This window comes from Ursus americanus, chromosome 27 (genome assembly GCF_024610735.1).
Source record: "Ursus americanus isolate L20-20 chromosome 27, mUrsAme1.1.p, whole genome shotgun sequence".
NCBI classification, from domain to species: Eukaryota; Metazoa; Chordata; class Mammalia; order Carnivora; family Ursidae; genus Ursus; species Ursus americanus.
Window position 1 is genome coordinate 38,769,385 of NC_142153.1, and position 13,043 is coordinate 38,782,427.

The 13,043-nt window shown below is 46.5% G+C and overlaps 1 long non-coding RNA gene across 1 annotated transcript; it reads left to right on the forward strand.

Moving 5' to 3' along the window:
• The first annotated feature begins 2,396 nt into the window (after positions 1-2,396).
• On the forward strand, positions 2,397-5,470 carry LOC123784526 (uncharacterized). Its single transcript, XR_006777494.2, has 3 exons — positions 2,397-2,856; positions 2,963-3,283; positions 3,372-5,470. It is a non-coding gene; the product is annotated as an uncharacterized LOC123784526 (long non-coding RNA).
• Positions 5,471-13,043: the final 7,573 nt, after the last annotated feature.

Consider the following 13,043-nt stretch of genomic DNA (forward strand, 5'->3'; position numbering starts at 1 on the left):
TCCTACCCGGGAGGTTCACATTCAGTGATAAGAGAATCGGAGGGGAGGGGAACGAAACACACCACTGCTCCTGGAGAGCAGGGCTTTTTCTGTTGGAATGGGAGGACTTGGGGATGAAGCTTGTCTTCTTTTCAGCTTTAAAATGCTCATCAGATTGAAGAACTGTATTGTTTGAAAACTGATCTTGGGTGATCATCAACCGTTGTCTCAGCGAAGGACTGAATCTCAAATGCTAAATTTAACTGGAGGAAATAAGCAGCTCCACAAGATGAAATATGGAATTATTTAAATACAAGATGGCAGGAGCTCTGTGACAGCTCCTGTTTATCAGAGGTGATCATGACCCCCATGTGCTCAGGCAACATTTACAATATTTTCTTCACTTCTGATTGCCATTGTTTATTTCATCTTTTTTATCATGAAAATTTCCAAACACCCACAAAAATAGAGACTATAAGACACTTCCATGCTTGTACTCAACTTCAATACCTATCATTACTTGGCTATGTACTTTTAATTCTCTTAAATAATTTCACCCAGAAATAAAAGGACTTTTTAAAAAAAAATCACGATGTGTTATTACATCTAAAAAATTACCAAAAATTCCCTATGATTGTCTAATACACAATATGTATTCAATCTTCCCTGATTGACCAAGATAGTTTATATATAGTTTAATCAGCATCCTAACGAGGGCCTCCATTATATTACATCTCTTCACTAATCTCTAATGTTATTCAAGAGCTTCGGTTTTTGTTTTAGTTTGTCCTCTCCTTTTCCCCCTATTCCTGTGTAAGAATCTTGTAAATGAAAAGCTGGAGGACAGGAACGTCAGGTTGGTGTGATGGCTTTATGACATTTTTGTAGGAGCAGCTTTTATCTTCTCTAAAGGAGACCCGGCACCCTCCGTCTCAACAGAGGGGCATTTGTGCCTGTGTTCACCTGTTTAAAGCTGCTGCTTTGAAGAAGCTTACAAGGAATCTTCAGCTGTACGGATAAAATCAATGAGAGCTTCAAACTGATACTGCTATCAGACATTCATTCCTGAGAACCCTTTGCAAGCACACACTTAAAATCAGCATTATAGACGTTCTAAATGATTACCTTGGGAAATTAGCACATGAGCCCGACGCGGAGGAAAGGTGAAATTGTTTAACAAATGTATTTTATACTAATTGTTTAAAAACAGGTAATCAGTACATGATGGATCTTTCACCACACACACCCACACACGCACACACACACCGTCGGAAACTGTGAAGTTATTTAACACTTGTTAAAGAAAAATAGTAAGGCGGGCTTTATTCAAGGCCGGGCTACTGCAATGGGGTTTTGTAGGGGAGAGAGGTCGGACTCGAGGAGTTTGGACTCTAGCAAGGACAAATGGGGATGTACAGGCAAGGCACAGGGCGGGGGTCAGTGGATGGAAAATCGCCAACAAGTAAGGGTGAGCGGGATCCTTGGAGAACAACTCTACGGAATTGCTGAAGGTAACCCGGGGGGAACCAGACACCAGGGTGGAGGATTTCCCCTAAACTGAACAGCATTCTTGCTCAAACAGGATTCTCCAAGGTCCGAGAGAAGCCCAGGGCTGGCCTGGTCGACCAGAGTGCTCACAGGAGCCAGAAGATAGTTTGGTCAGAGGACAGTCTTGGTGTCGATACACTCTGGCTACAAAATTTTAATTTCAGGTGAATAATCCCCCTTCCTCTGTCCAATAGTGAAATGTTTACGGTTCTTAAAGTTTGAGCGCCCTGGGTCAGCAGAACCCTTCTTTTCAAGCGTTGCTTCCCCAGCCTCACTGAAAATTAAACCAGGGTTGCCCCTTCCCAGAGAGGTTCGCCGGGTAAAAGCTCGTGCTTTAATAATCCTGTGACCCATGGGACGACGGACTCCAAGTTCCACGGAGCATAAAGAAACTTCCAAAGTGGTCAGACAGGCTGGGTGACTTCAGGACAATGAGCCTTTCTGCTCTAAAATCGGAACCCAGTTGCGAGGAACGCAGATTTCCGTGCGCTTGGCAGACCCGAGCTGCGCACTCCCTGCAGGTGGAGAACGTCCCAGGGCCGCGGGTGCAGTTGCTCCCGCCGCCCGCCGCGCACGCGCCCCCGCCGCGCACGCGCCCCCGCCGCGCACGCGCCCCCGCCGCGCACGCGCCCCCGCCGCGCACGCGCCCCCGCCGCGCACGCGCCCCCGCCGCGCACGCGCCCCCGCCGCGCACGCGCCCCCGCCGCGCACGCGCCCCCGCCGCGCACGCGCCCCCGCCGCGCACGCGCCCCCGCCGCGCACGCGCCCCCGCCGCGCACGCGCCCCCGCCGCGCACGCGCCCCCGCCGCGCACGCGCACGCCTCCCGCCACGCACGCGCACGCCCCCCGCCCCGCGCGGTCCAGGTGTGGCTATTATGTTGCTCCGCCGCCGCTAGGCGCGCGTTGCAGCCGCCGGTGCGCGCCTCCGTCCGAAAGACCGTGCAATGACTGGCAGCAAGCGGTACGGCCGCATTTCCCGGAGAGCCCCGTCCTCCCCGCCACGCCGCTGCGTTTCCGAAGCACAACGCAAAATGCCTTCTAAAGATTTTGCAAAGCCCACCTAGGAGGTGAAGCGGTATTAAGTCAACCTTTTCTTTCCAGGCCGGAAAGAGAAAGGACGCGTCAGGCTTAGACTGCCCCCACCCCACCCCCGCCCCAGGTGCCGACTCCCGCCCCTCACCGCACGCCCCCTCACCCCCGGCCGCCTCACAAGCCCAATGGAAGCAAAGTGGAGCAACTCCGCTTTCCTGAGCCCAGCGACGAGGACCCGAAAGGGAGGCCAGGGGATGAGCGCAGCAAGCCGGGGGCAGGGCCTCCTGGCAGAGTCCGGTAGGTGCTTGGGATTTCCGCTCCCACGAGGGAGAGCGTCGCGCCGCTGATGCGGAGCGCTGCCCCCCAGGCCTCCTTCATCCTTCCCGTCTGTTTGGTTTGGCAGAGGTGCGGAGCTCCCCCTGACCTGGGCGCCCACCCAGCGCGGCCGGAGCCTCGACAGACAAACCCTTCTTTGTGAGAAGGGCCCGCCTCCTGGTGAAACCACCTGCACTCCGCATGCATAGATCCGGTCCTAGAGAAATATTTCATAGCATCGGAAGACGGTCGCTCGATATTGTTGGGGAAGAGAGCAAGTTACCAAGCAGCATGTGTGATACGATCTTGTTCGGAAGGACAAAACGAACACTACGCACACTTACCTTGAGGTTTCGAAATGACCAGAAGTATACACACCAGACTGTATTTTTGGACTACTGGATTATAGGTGATTTTAATTTATTTTATTAATTTGTTTTAAGTGTTTTAAACAGTATTTTTTTTTTCCTAACGAGAATGATCAATATTTTTAAAAGGAAAGTATCACAGCCACCAGTGGGAAGAGAGTCAGTGGATGGATCTTGGGCATGACCTTGCCCCTTAGTGACCCATGACAGTCACCCTGGAGGTAAGGTGTGTGAGGGCTGCATAATATTCTAGGGTGAGGATATGATTAAGCAGTTTATATCCCCACGCAGAATTCTCTCTTCCTATTTGAGAAGTTCTACTCACAGGAGTAGTATGTGGATCTTTGGCAGTATGATTTGGGAGAAGGTGAAAGGTTCTACATGTCTAAATGTTACCCTGAAATTCCCCTTGGGTGAAACAACTGTTAGGTGTCTGAGACAAGGAACATTCTACTCAACTCTGAGGCACAGCTATGTCTGCTTGTGAGCCATGACTGCAGACACCCACCTGAGAAGCATCCTGCCCAGAGGCACAGGCTTGGCTAGAGGGGCTCCGTGGGGGCAGAGCATGAAGGGAGGGAGACCAACAAGGTAAAGACACAAAGATACATTTTTGAGGCATCATTATTTCCCCTCTCAAAAGCCAGACCTGGAATGTTCACACACATATTCCAGTGGCCAGAGGAAGCAAGGAAATGCCATCTCCCTGGGTGCCCAGGAAGTGGAAATGGTAGACAGAGCATCACCTCTGCCACAGGAACCCTTCAGCTGCGTTGCTACTTCCTCCATAGCCATCAGGGTCCTTCCATAGCCCTCCAGAATACTCTAGCATTTCCTGTACATACTGTCCATCTTGTGACTTTTTTAGAGGATGCATTCTGTCCCCTGACTGGATGGGAGCTCCTTATTTTTCACATCTTTGCTCTCCAGTGCCTGGTACAGGGCTCCAGAGGGAGTTGGACACCACCATAAATGGCCAGGAGGTGTCTTAGATGCTCAGAGGTGGTCACCTGTGCTGTCCTTGCACATTACCAAGAACAGTTATGTGGATGGATACCAAAGTTAAAAACCAGTTACTCGTTTCTCGGTGGCTGAACTGGACAGAGAAGAGAGAGAATCCAAAACTGAGGTCAGCTGCCTTATCGATTTAGTCATGAGGGAGAAAGTTCTAACCAGAGCACCCAGTAAGTCCCGCTGGCTGCCTTCAGGAACTTACGTCCTGGAAAGCGATGGGTCAACACCTAGTATTACTTGTTGGAGTTGAACAAGGATTTATTTACTGATCAGACAGAATTTTTTTAATGTATATTTCCTGCTAAGAATGGAATGAAAAGGCAGCCAATCCTGGCAGAAATTGCTGATTCCATGTCTGAGGACAAGAAATGTAAAAATGGGTTCAGAACATTTTGTCATACCAGAAACCAGGGAATAACCAAATATTGCTAGCATCATGCCAGAGTGACCTTGGAGCCAACCTGAAGAGGTTCCCAATGGATCTATAAATTCACAGGCATTCAAAAGAAGCAAATAAACTTCTGAGGCCATGTTGGAAGATGTTAAAGAACCGTCTTATTTTCAAAACCAACAAAGAAAAAAGATCGTGTATTTTGCTATTCCTAAATGAATTGTACTTTAGGGTAACCACATAGCTGATGGAATAATTTTTCTTTATGGGAGTATTCCAGCTAATAATGACTCTTGGTAATGACTATTGATAACTTGTGATATCACAAAAAAAGAAACAACCTGACACTATATGCCTCCTGACAGAAATAACACAATCCTATGAAATCATGTTGCCCAAAACTTGAACCTGATTCTGATCATGCTTCTAGATGTAACTACCAATTTTCAGAAAATACAGTGAAGTATTAAGTGGCACTATAAGGACCTAAGCAGCAAAATCCAGGCTATGGGTAATTTGGGGGGACAAAAGCTCCTCCGACAAATAAATTTCAAAGAACAAAGTAAGTGGTAAGAGAAGAGGGAACCTATACATCGAAAGATACTTGAGATATGTATTATTTAGTTCCAGGGGACCTAGTTGGTTCTTTCTAAAAATCTTCTTGCAGCCACTAGACTATAACCTCCTTAAGGGCAGGGCATTTTGTCCACTGCTTTATCCCTCTTTGCTAAATCTGGAATAATATTTGTTCATAGACAAATACATGACTTCATCTCCCTGGCTGTAGCTAATGAGATAAGGAATAAATGACTGACTTAGTTAAGACTATTCGGGAGCAAATGAGAGCTGATGGGTTCTTCTGTTCCCTCCAATGTTTGATGATCTCAGAGTCTGCTGATTCTTCCCCTGAAAATCTATATTTAGGACAGTTACTGATTACCTTAGTTTGGTACCAAAGGGGCAGACCCCGAGAACCATGAGAAAAGTATTCAAGTGCAAGGAGTTTATTTTGGAAAGGATCCCAGGAAACATCTATGGGTAAGTTGGAAACTGAGAAAGGAACAGAATGGCAGCCAATACAAGGTGTATTATAAAGCACATTTCTTTGTGGACATCTGGAGCTTAATGCCAGTGGGGAGTTCTGGGAGTCAGTTAGGGTTATCCCACCCTAGGGGCAAGGGAGCTTTGGGCTTCGTACACCACTTCCATCAGTCATTGATTGAGGACCACTGGGGTTGGGTGAGGGGTTGGTTTATTCTGTAAGGAGGCACGGGTGGGGCCCCTTCGTCAGGTACTACCCTGCTAAACTTATTGACTCTGACAATATATATCTAATAAGACAAATATTTAATACAGTGCTAGGCTCACATAGATATTAGCCTAGGGTAGTAAGTAAATCAGAATCTGGAGTCAACCCAGCTTGGGTTCAGCAATAATCTCTTCTATTTACCTGCTTTGTGACCCTGAAAAAAATCACTCTGCGTCTCTGCACTTCAGTTCCCTCGTATATAAAAGGGTCTGAGGCATAAGATTGATATGGAGAATAAATAAGATCGTACCTGGCACACAGTCAGCGCTGGGAAAGAAATTTACATCTTTTCCCATCTCCTGGATTGAAGCCAAACAATAAATTATGAAATTTCAGGCGTCAGTGAACAGGAGGAATCTGTATGGAGAGGACGAGGAAAAGGGAAGACAGCTTTCTGGTATTCCTGAGTTACAATATGGAGGAAACACCACTGCCCTGCTTCCTCGTTTGGACCTTGCGTGTCCACGAGAGTGCAGTACCCCTGACGGACATGGAGAAGCTGGAGAGAGAGGTTTTTTCATGTGAGGATGACTAGTGAAGCTGTTCAGGCAAATATTTGGACCTTTAGTCCCTGAGAGGTCAGAGATCTGAATGCTGTCCTAGACTTTGACAACCTACTACTCAACTTAAGCATTTTTAGAGAATGTATGTACAGTTCAATATAGATCGCTCAACTGAGTGAGAAAACACCGCCTAGAGTTTTCACTGGGGCATGGGACATAGAAACACAACTTGGTGAGAGACAGAATTGCTGCAAAGGGAAAGAGAGTCACTCGGCCTGTGGCCTGTGGTGCCTGCAGTGCCTGAGAAGACTCTTCATTCTCATGTGTTGACAAAAACCACTGGTATCACTCATGCACATGACCATACGTTCTAGTCAATCTCAAATTTATATGGAGCTGGAAATGAAAAGGGCACAGTTGGAATTGTTGGGGTTTTGGTGTCTCCTCCTAAATGCTTCAAGACTTTATTGTGAAGCTTCCAGGGATCATACCTGGTTGTGGCTTGTGGTTTCAGTTGTCATTGAGAGGGGCCAGTTTTTTAATGAATGACTAGAACGGTAGTAGGCAAATGACAAGTGGGCAGGGGTAGGATGAGGGAGGAGTTCTCAAGTATACGTGTAAAAATGAGAAAGGAGAAGAAGAAGGAGAAGGAGGACGAGGGGAAGGAGAAAGGACAAGAAAGAAGAAAGAACAGGAAAAAGAAATCCAAAGGACTGGGATATAAAAATTTCCAAAGAGAAAATCTATAGTATACCCATATATATGCAGTAAATATTTGCCAGTCCCTTCTAATGTGTCAAGGATGGTTCTAGATGCTGAAGACACATCAGTGACTCAAACATGCCTTTGTGGCACTTACGTTCTAGTGGTCCTGCTGGAACAGAGATCTAAATCCAGATCTGCCCTTTACAGTCTAAAAGCTGCAACATGGCAGAGTGTCTGCTGTGAGAAGTCTCCCTGGCCAGATAGGTTTGGAAATTGGAAGAGAACTGACTCAGTGCGAATGTTGCCAAGCAACAGATCAGAGTCACCAAATCCTCGGAAACGTTCTGGGTAAGAGAAAAGCATCATGGTTGTCACTACAGTGGTGGCTCATCTCCCTGTTCCTTGAGCAGCCGTGGGGCGGGAGCAGAAGTTTATCTTCAGCAGGGCAGAATCTCGCCATCTGGAATCCCCACGGTGCTTCCAGTTGGCATATTGGTATCCTGTTACTAGGTGTTCCTTTGCAAAGCAGAGCATGCCCTAAAGGTTTTTAACAATCCTCTAGAAATCACAAGACAAGGAGCTGGCAAAGGGCAAACAGCTGACATACCACCTTCTTGCCCCAAAACGTTTCCAAGTAGGCAGCAAGATAGATACTAAAATGCACTGATAGTTCCAAGACAACCTACACTCCCACGCAAAAACCTGCATTCGTAGATGGCAATAGGACACCAAGAGAACCGAGGGGAGTTGTCGTGCAGTAAGCAGGAGATCGATCGTAATGTGTGAAAAATGGGTTCTCACCTGGCTCTGCCACCTACTAGCTGTGTGATCTCGGGCAGGTCACCTCAGTTCTACCCAGAATCTGATCCCTTCTCACCATCCCACTGCTACTACTCTCTCCAGCCACTGGGACCATCACAACACCTGCTGCTTATCTTCACACCCCCATGGTCTAGAATCAACACAACAGCCAGAACAAGCCTGGAAAAGCTCTCAGATCTTGTCACTGTTTTGCTCCATCTCCCCAGTGGTTCCTCTTTCACTCAGAGGAAAAGTCAAGTGCACACAATGACCTGGAAGGTTCCTTAAGATCAGACATTGCTTACTACTGATCTCCTCTCGTACTACTCAAGCCCCTGTTCACCCTGCTCCCCATGCTATCTTGACATTCCTTGAACCTGCCGTGTGCTGCTGCTTGCTGCAGAATATTGGAATGAGCTCGTCTCTCCTCTTCTCTGTGCCTGGAACCCTGTCTCTCCAACTAGCTCAAATCCCACCTCCTCTTCTACCCCAACTCTGCTTAAATGTTGCTTTCTCAGTGAGCCCCACCTCTTGCTTAAAACTACAGCCCCACTAGCCCCTCAATCACTTAACCTGCTCTATTTCTTTCTCTAGAGCATTTATTACCTTCTAAAATACTGTATAATTTACTTCTTGATTTTGTGGATAGTTGATTATCTGCATTCCTAGAAGACCCATGAGGGCAGGCATCTTGGTGTATTTTTTCACCGATGTACCTGGACTGGTCTGAAAGAGCGCGTGACACAGAGTTAGTGTTCTGTAAATATCTGTTAAATGAACGCATGAACAACTCAGAGTACAAGGAGAATCTCCATTCACAGGCAGATGGGACTCGAGGCGGAGATGACCAGAAATACCGAGCAGATTTCGTACTTTGTTGTCTTCCCAAGGGGGTGGGAAGGAAAACTTCAGTAGCTGCACTACCCTATCAACTTCCAGGGAAGTAAAGAGTGGGTGTTTCTTGGGCTTCTCCTACCAGCTTGCTCCACCAAGTTCCTACCTGTTTGTTCCCATGGGATTTGTGCTTGACTCAGAGATGAATGACCGGACCGCGGTCAATCACGGAGTATCTAAACAGGAAGGGAGCCCCTCCCTCTCACACACAGTTTGGAGGCATTCATTTCTGCCATGCCCCTTGCATTGAATGGAGTGCAGTGCAAGGTTGTGCAGAAGACGGGATCCACTACTCATTGGCCAAATGGCTTTCTTAGCATTGGCCGAGTCGAGTGCCCTTAAACATTAAACCGTGTTAAAGTCCAGGACCTCTGCCAAATCATGTTACAAATAGAAAAAAGCAAGTCAATTCCTGACCGTCTCCTGGCGGAGGTTAAACTCCTTCTAGGTAGCACACTCTACAGAACTGTGACCAGTGTTACCCCAGCATATTCATCCCAGGCAGAGTAGAATGAGGGGTAATAAAGTAATCTCTTTCAATGAGGCCCGTTCCCTCCACCCCCCGCCCCAGGGACAACAGGCAGCAAAAGGTAAAAATAGAAGAGAAATTAATTGTGATTATTTTACGGTTTATAGAAATCACTAAGAGTTTAGCTGCCTTTTTTTACACTAAAAATATTTTGCCAAAAATTAAAAATACACACTGCCGTGCCTCCGTGCCCATCGTCCAACTTCAGTGATTAGTTCAAAGCCAACCGTGATTCATTTACCACTCACCAAATAGCAAATACGCTATTTCAGAATAAGGTCATGTTTCCAGATTCTGGGTGGACAAGGATTTGGGGGGAGACACTATTCAACCCAGTACAGACCTCAACCGTCTACATCTCTTGACAACTTGCTGGAGATACTCGAGTTTCTATTTTTCTTTAACCCCTTCGGACAAAATATTTTAAAACTCCCTTTGCTTACTTTTCAACATTTTAAATCAAATGTACAGATTCCAGTTGTGCTTGCTCCCCCCACCCCAGATTTCAAATGTGTGTCACAGGGGTCTGTGATGAGGTTTGAAGTCGGCTGTGTTCTCTGGTACTTGGGTCGGCACTAGAGCGTTTGCCTTTTTTCTTTCCTCCTATACTTACTACCTGCCACTTCTTGCTGATGTTAGCATTTGTGTTTGGGTAAATAGATCCTCTGACATTTCTAATTTCTGTGAGTTAGAAAGCCACAACTCCAAGTTTGCTGTAACTGTCCAATTTAGCCTTAAATAGTCTTAATCACAGGCCTAAGGAGCTTCCCTTGAATAGAATAAAGTATATCGAATGCAAATGTCACATGCAGCACACACAGAAATAAGCCAGAATTCTAGAGGTTTCCTCACTTGGAACTTGTTGAGAAAGCTTGACCTCAATGACACAATATGATAGCTCGTGTAGACAGCAATGTAAACAGTTCTAGGTGTTGATATTGATTTCCTCTTCCTTGTTTTTTTTTTTTTTTTAAAGATTTTATTTATTCGACAGAGACAGCCAGCGAGAGAGGGAACACAAGCAGGGGGAGTGGGAGAGGAAGAAGCAGGCTCATAGCGGAGGAGCCTGATGTGGGGCTCGATCCCAGAACGCCGGGATCACGCCCTGAGCTGAAGGCAGACGCTTAACTGCTGTGCCACCCAGGCGCCCCAGATTTCCTCTTCCTTGTAATTAGAGGTCAGCTGATAACATTTTGGCCTCACAGCCAAGGACAGAGACCCTGTCCCAGCCATCCAGATCACCTGTCCTCTTTGCATCGTCCCTGTGTCTGGCTCTTCCTTTCTGTGTTGAGTCCCTTCTTCCCCCGCCCCCACAAGGCTTGCATCACTAATCATGGCTCAGTGCACTTGTTCAAAGCAAAGGCTGGAAGCATGCAAGTTTCATTAATTGATTTCTTTAGAAGACTTTGCTTCCCTCCAATATACTGTACAAAATGTGGGCTGCCTGCTTTGCCGGTTAATAGGAATGACTGCACAGTGCTCTGTCTGTCCATCCTTCTGTTTGTCCTTCTCTCTCTACCCCAGGCATTGTTTTCTGAAGCCTGTAATTTCCACCCCATCACAAGGCCCTCTTCTGCTTTCCTGGCTCCCACTGATGCATTTGCTACATAGTCGGATTGTCGATGACTGGGATGTGACTGTATTTACTCAGTCTGATAATGTGTAGGAGCTCAGGTGATAATGGAATGTACAGTTCTTGTATCACTGAGCTTTGGATTCCCAAGCCCATTAACCTCTGGCCCCTTTTCTGCCAGATTCAACAAAGAAGTCAAAAGTTTAACTCCAGGGTAGGAGAAAATTGTGTTAATGCAGATTTTTCTAGGCATTAAAATGAAAGCTCAAATACTGACCCCCTGGTGTCCTGCAATCATTTCTTCTGAGAAGAGGGTCAGTAGACTGTTTTCAATGAGCATATTTTTAGATGCTTTGCCATTAAATCGGGTTTTGCAGGTATAAGGCTGGCTCTGGGTAAAACATGGCCGAGTTTGACTTTGCTCCCTCTGCAGCTTCCATCTGATTCCTCTGCCTGTCTGATAGTCTCTTCTCTGCCCCAGGCCCCCCACTGGAGCTCGCTCCCTTAGGCAGCACCCTATGCTCCAGAACGTCCCATTTCTAAAAGCATAGTCCAGTCCTGGGTTCTGTTTCCTCAGGGTTCAGCTAGATACTGACTAAAGCAACACAGAATCCTGGAATTTCAAGCTAAGAGAACTCTATGGATTAATTTTAGTAAAGAGCTGGACAAAAGATGTATGTTTATGCATATATGTGTGTGGGTGTGGCAGGTGTATATATATACATGTGTACATATATACACACGCAGATACAAAAGAAGTATAACGTTGCACTGGCGTGCTGTGGGGGAGTCCTCCCAATTCCTCCACATCAAAGGTTTGTTCCCCCAAAAGACCTGCCCAGTAAATGATACACAACTGAGATGATCTTCTCTCTTTGGTTTATTGAGCCACCTAGGACATAGCCTTATACCAAATAGGAGACATTGGCAAGCCATTGTCTTCCTGGGGAATTTCTGCTAGGAGAGTTTACTCTATTTACGAAGGCACAAGTCTCTTTAAAATCTTGAAATTCAGTAGTTTTTTTTTCAATTAGAATTTTTATTTTGAGAAAATGAGCGAATCTTGTGCAGTTGCAAGATATGCATCCGGTCCTTTTAGTTTAGGGAACGATTTCATCACGCCTTACATCCTGCAGGCATGTTCAATACGCAATGCTTGATGGACAGATTGATAAAATAACTGTAATCCGTGCCTCACAAGAGCTCTCTTGAGGGAGATATGTTCAGAAGTTACTGGGCCCAGGGCTAGAAAGTGAATCTCTTGGATCGTTTGGTAGCTCTGTGTTTTGTTTCTTATACATTTCTCACTTGTAACATTGTTTTATTTCGTTTTTACACATGCACTATGCACTTAGTCGTATCACGTTTTGCTGTTGTTAATTAGTGAACATGATGAAATCCAATTTGTGAAATGCTAGTCTTTTCTCCACTGAGCTGGTCAGGGGTGAGAGGTAAGCTGAGGAGCACTCTGCCTGGGGAGAGCCGAGGACTGGCTAGCATTGCTTTCGGAAGGCTCCAGTCTCCTGGGGTTATGTGCCCCCGAGCAGCAGCAGGGCTCACAGATCGCTTTCCCGCAGCACAGGACATCACTTCCTTTAGACCAAACTCACCCACAGTGGCTTCTATTTGTCATTCTTTCATTTCCCTCTAGAGTCCTGACAGGCAAGAATGCTGCCTCAGGGCTGCCATGCTGCAAAGTATGACAGCCTGCTCTCAGGGGACCATAAATATTTGGAATCTGAAGTGGATTGGGAACTTAAAAAAAAACAAAAACAAAAAACACCTTAAGAAACTGAAGTTTGGGAATAAGTTAGCCAAAGCCTGGATTCCTTGACATGCATTAGAGAAGCATTGCATTAAAGCTGACCTTTTTGCAGGAGTTTCTGGAGAATGATGGTTACTGGTGTTTTTTTTTTTTCTCTTTTAATGCGATAAAAATTCACTCTGCCAGCTGAGCATGCACTGTGGGGTGAGAGCGGGTTCCTTTCTCTGTGGGAGAGAGAAGTGTTCGAGTGAGGCCCTCGGGGGGAGTTCTTGATGCTGGCTACGGCTTTGATGAAGGCTTCAGCTGAAAGATACATC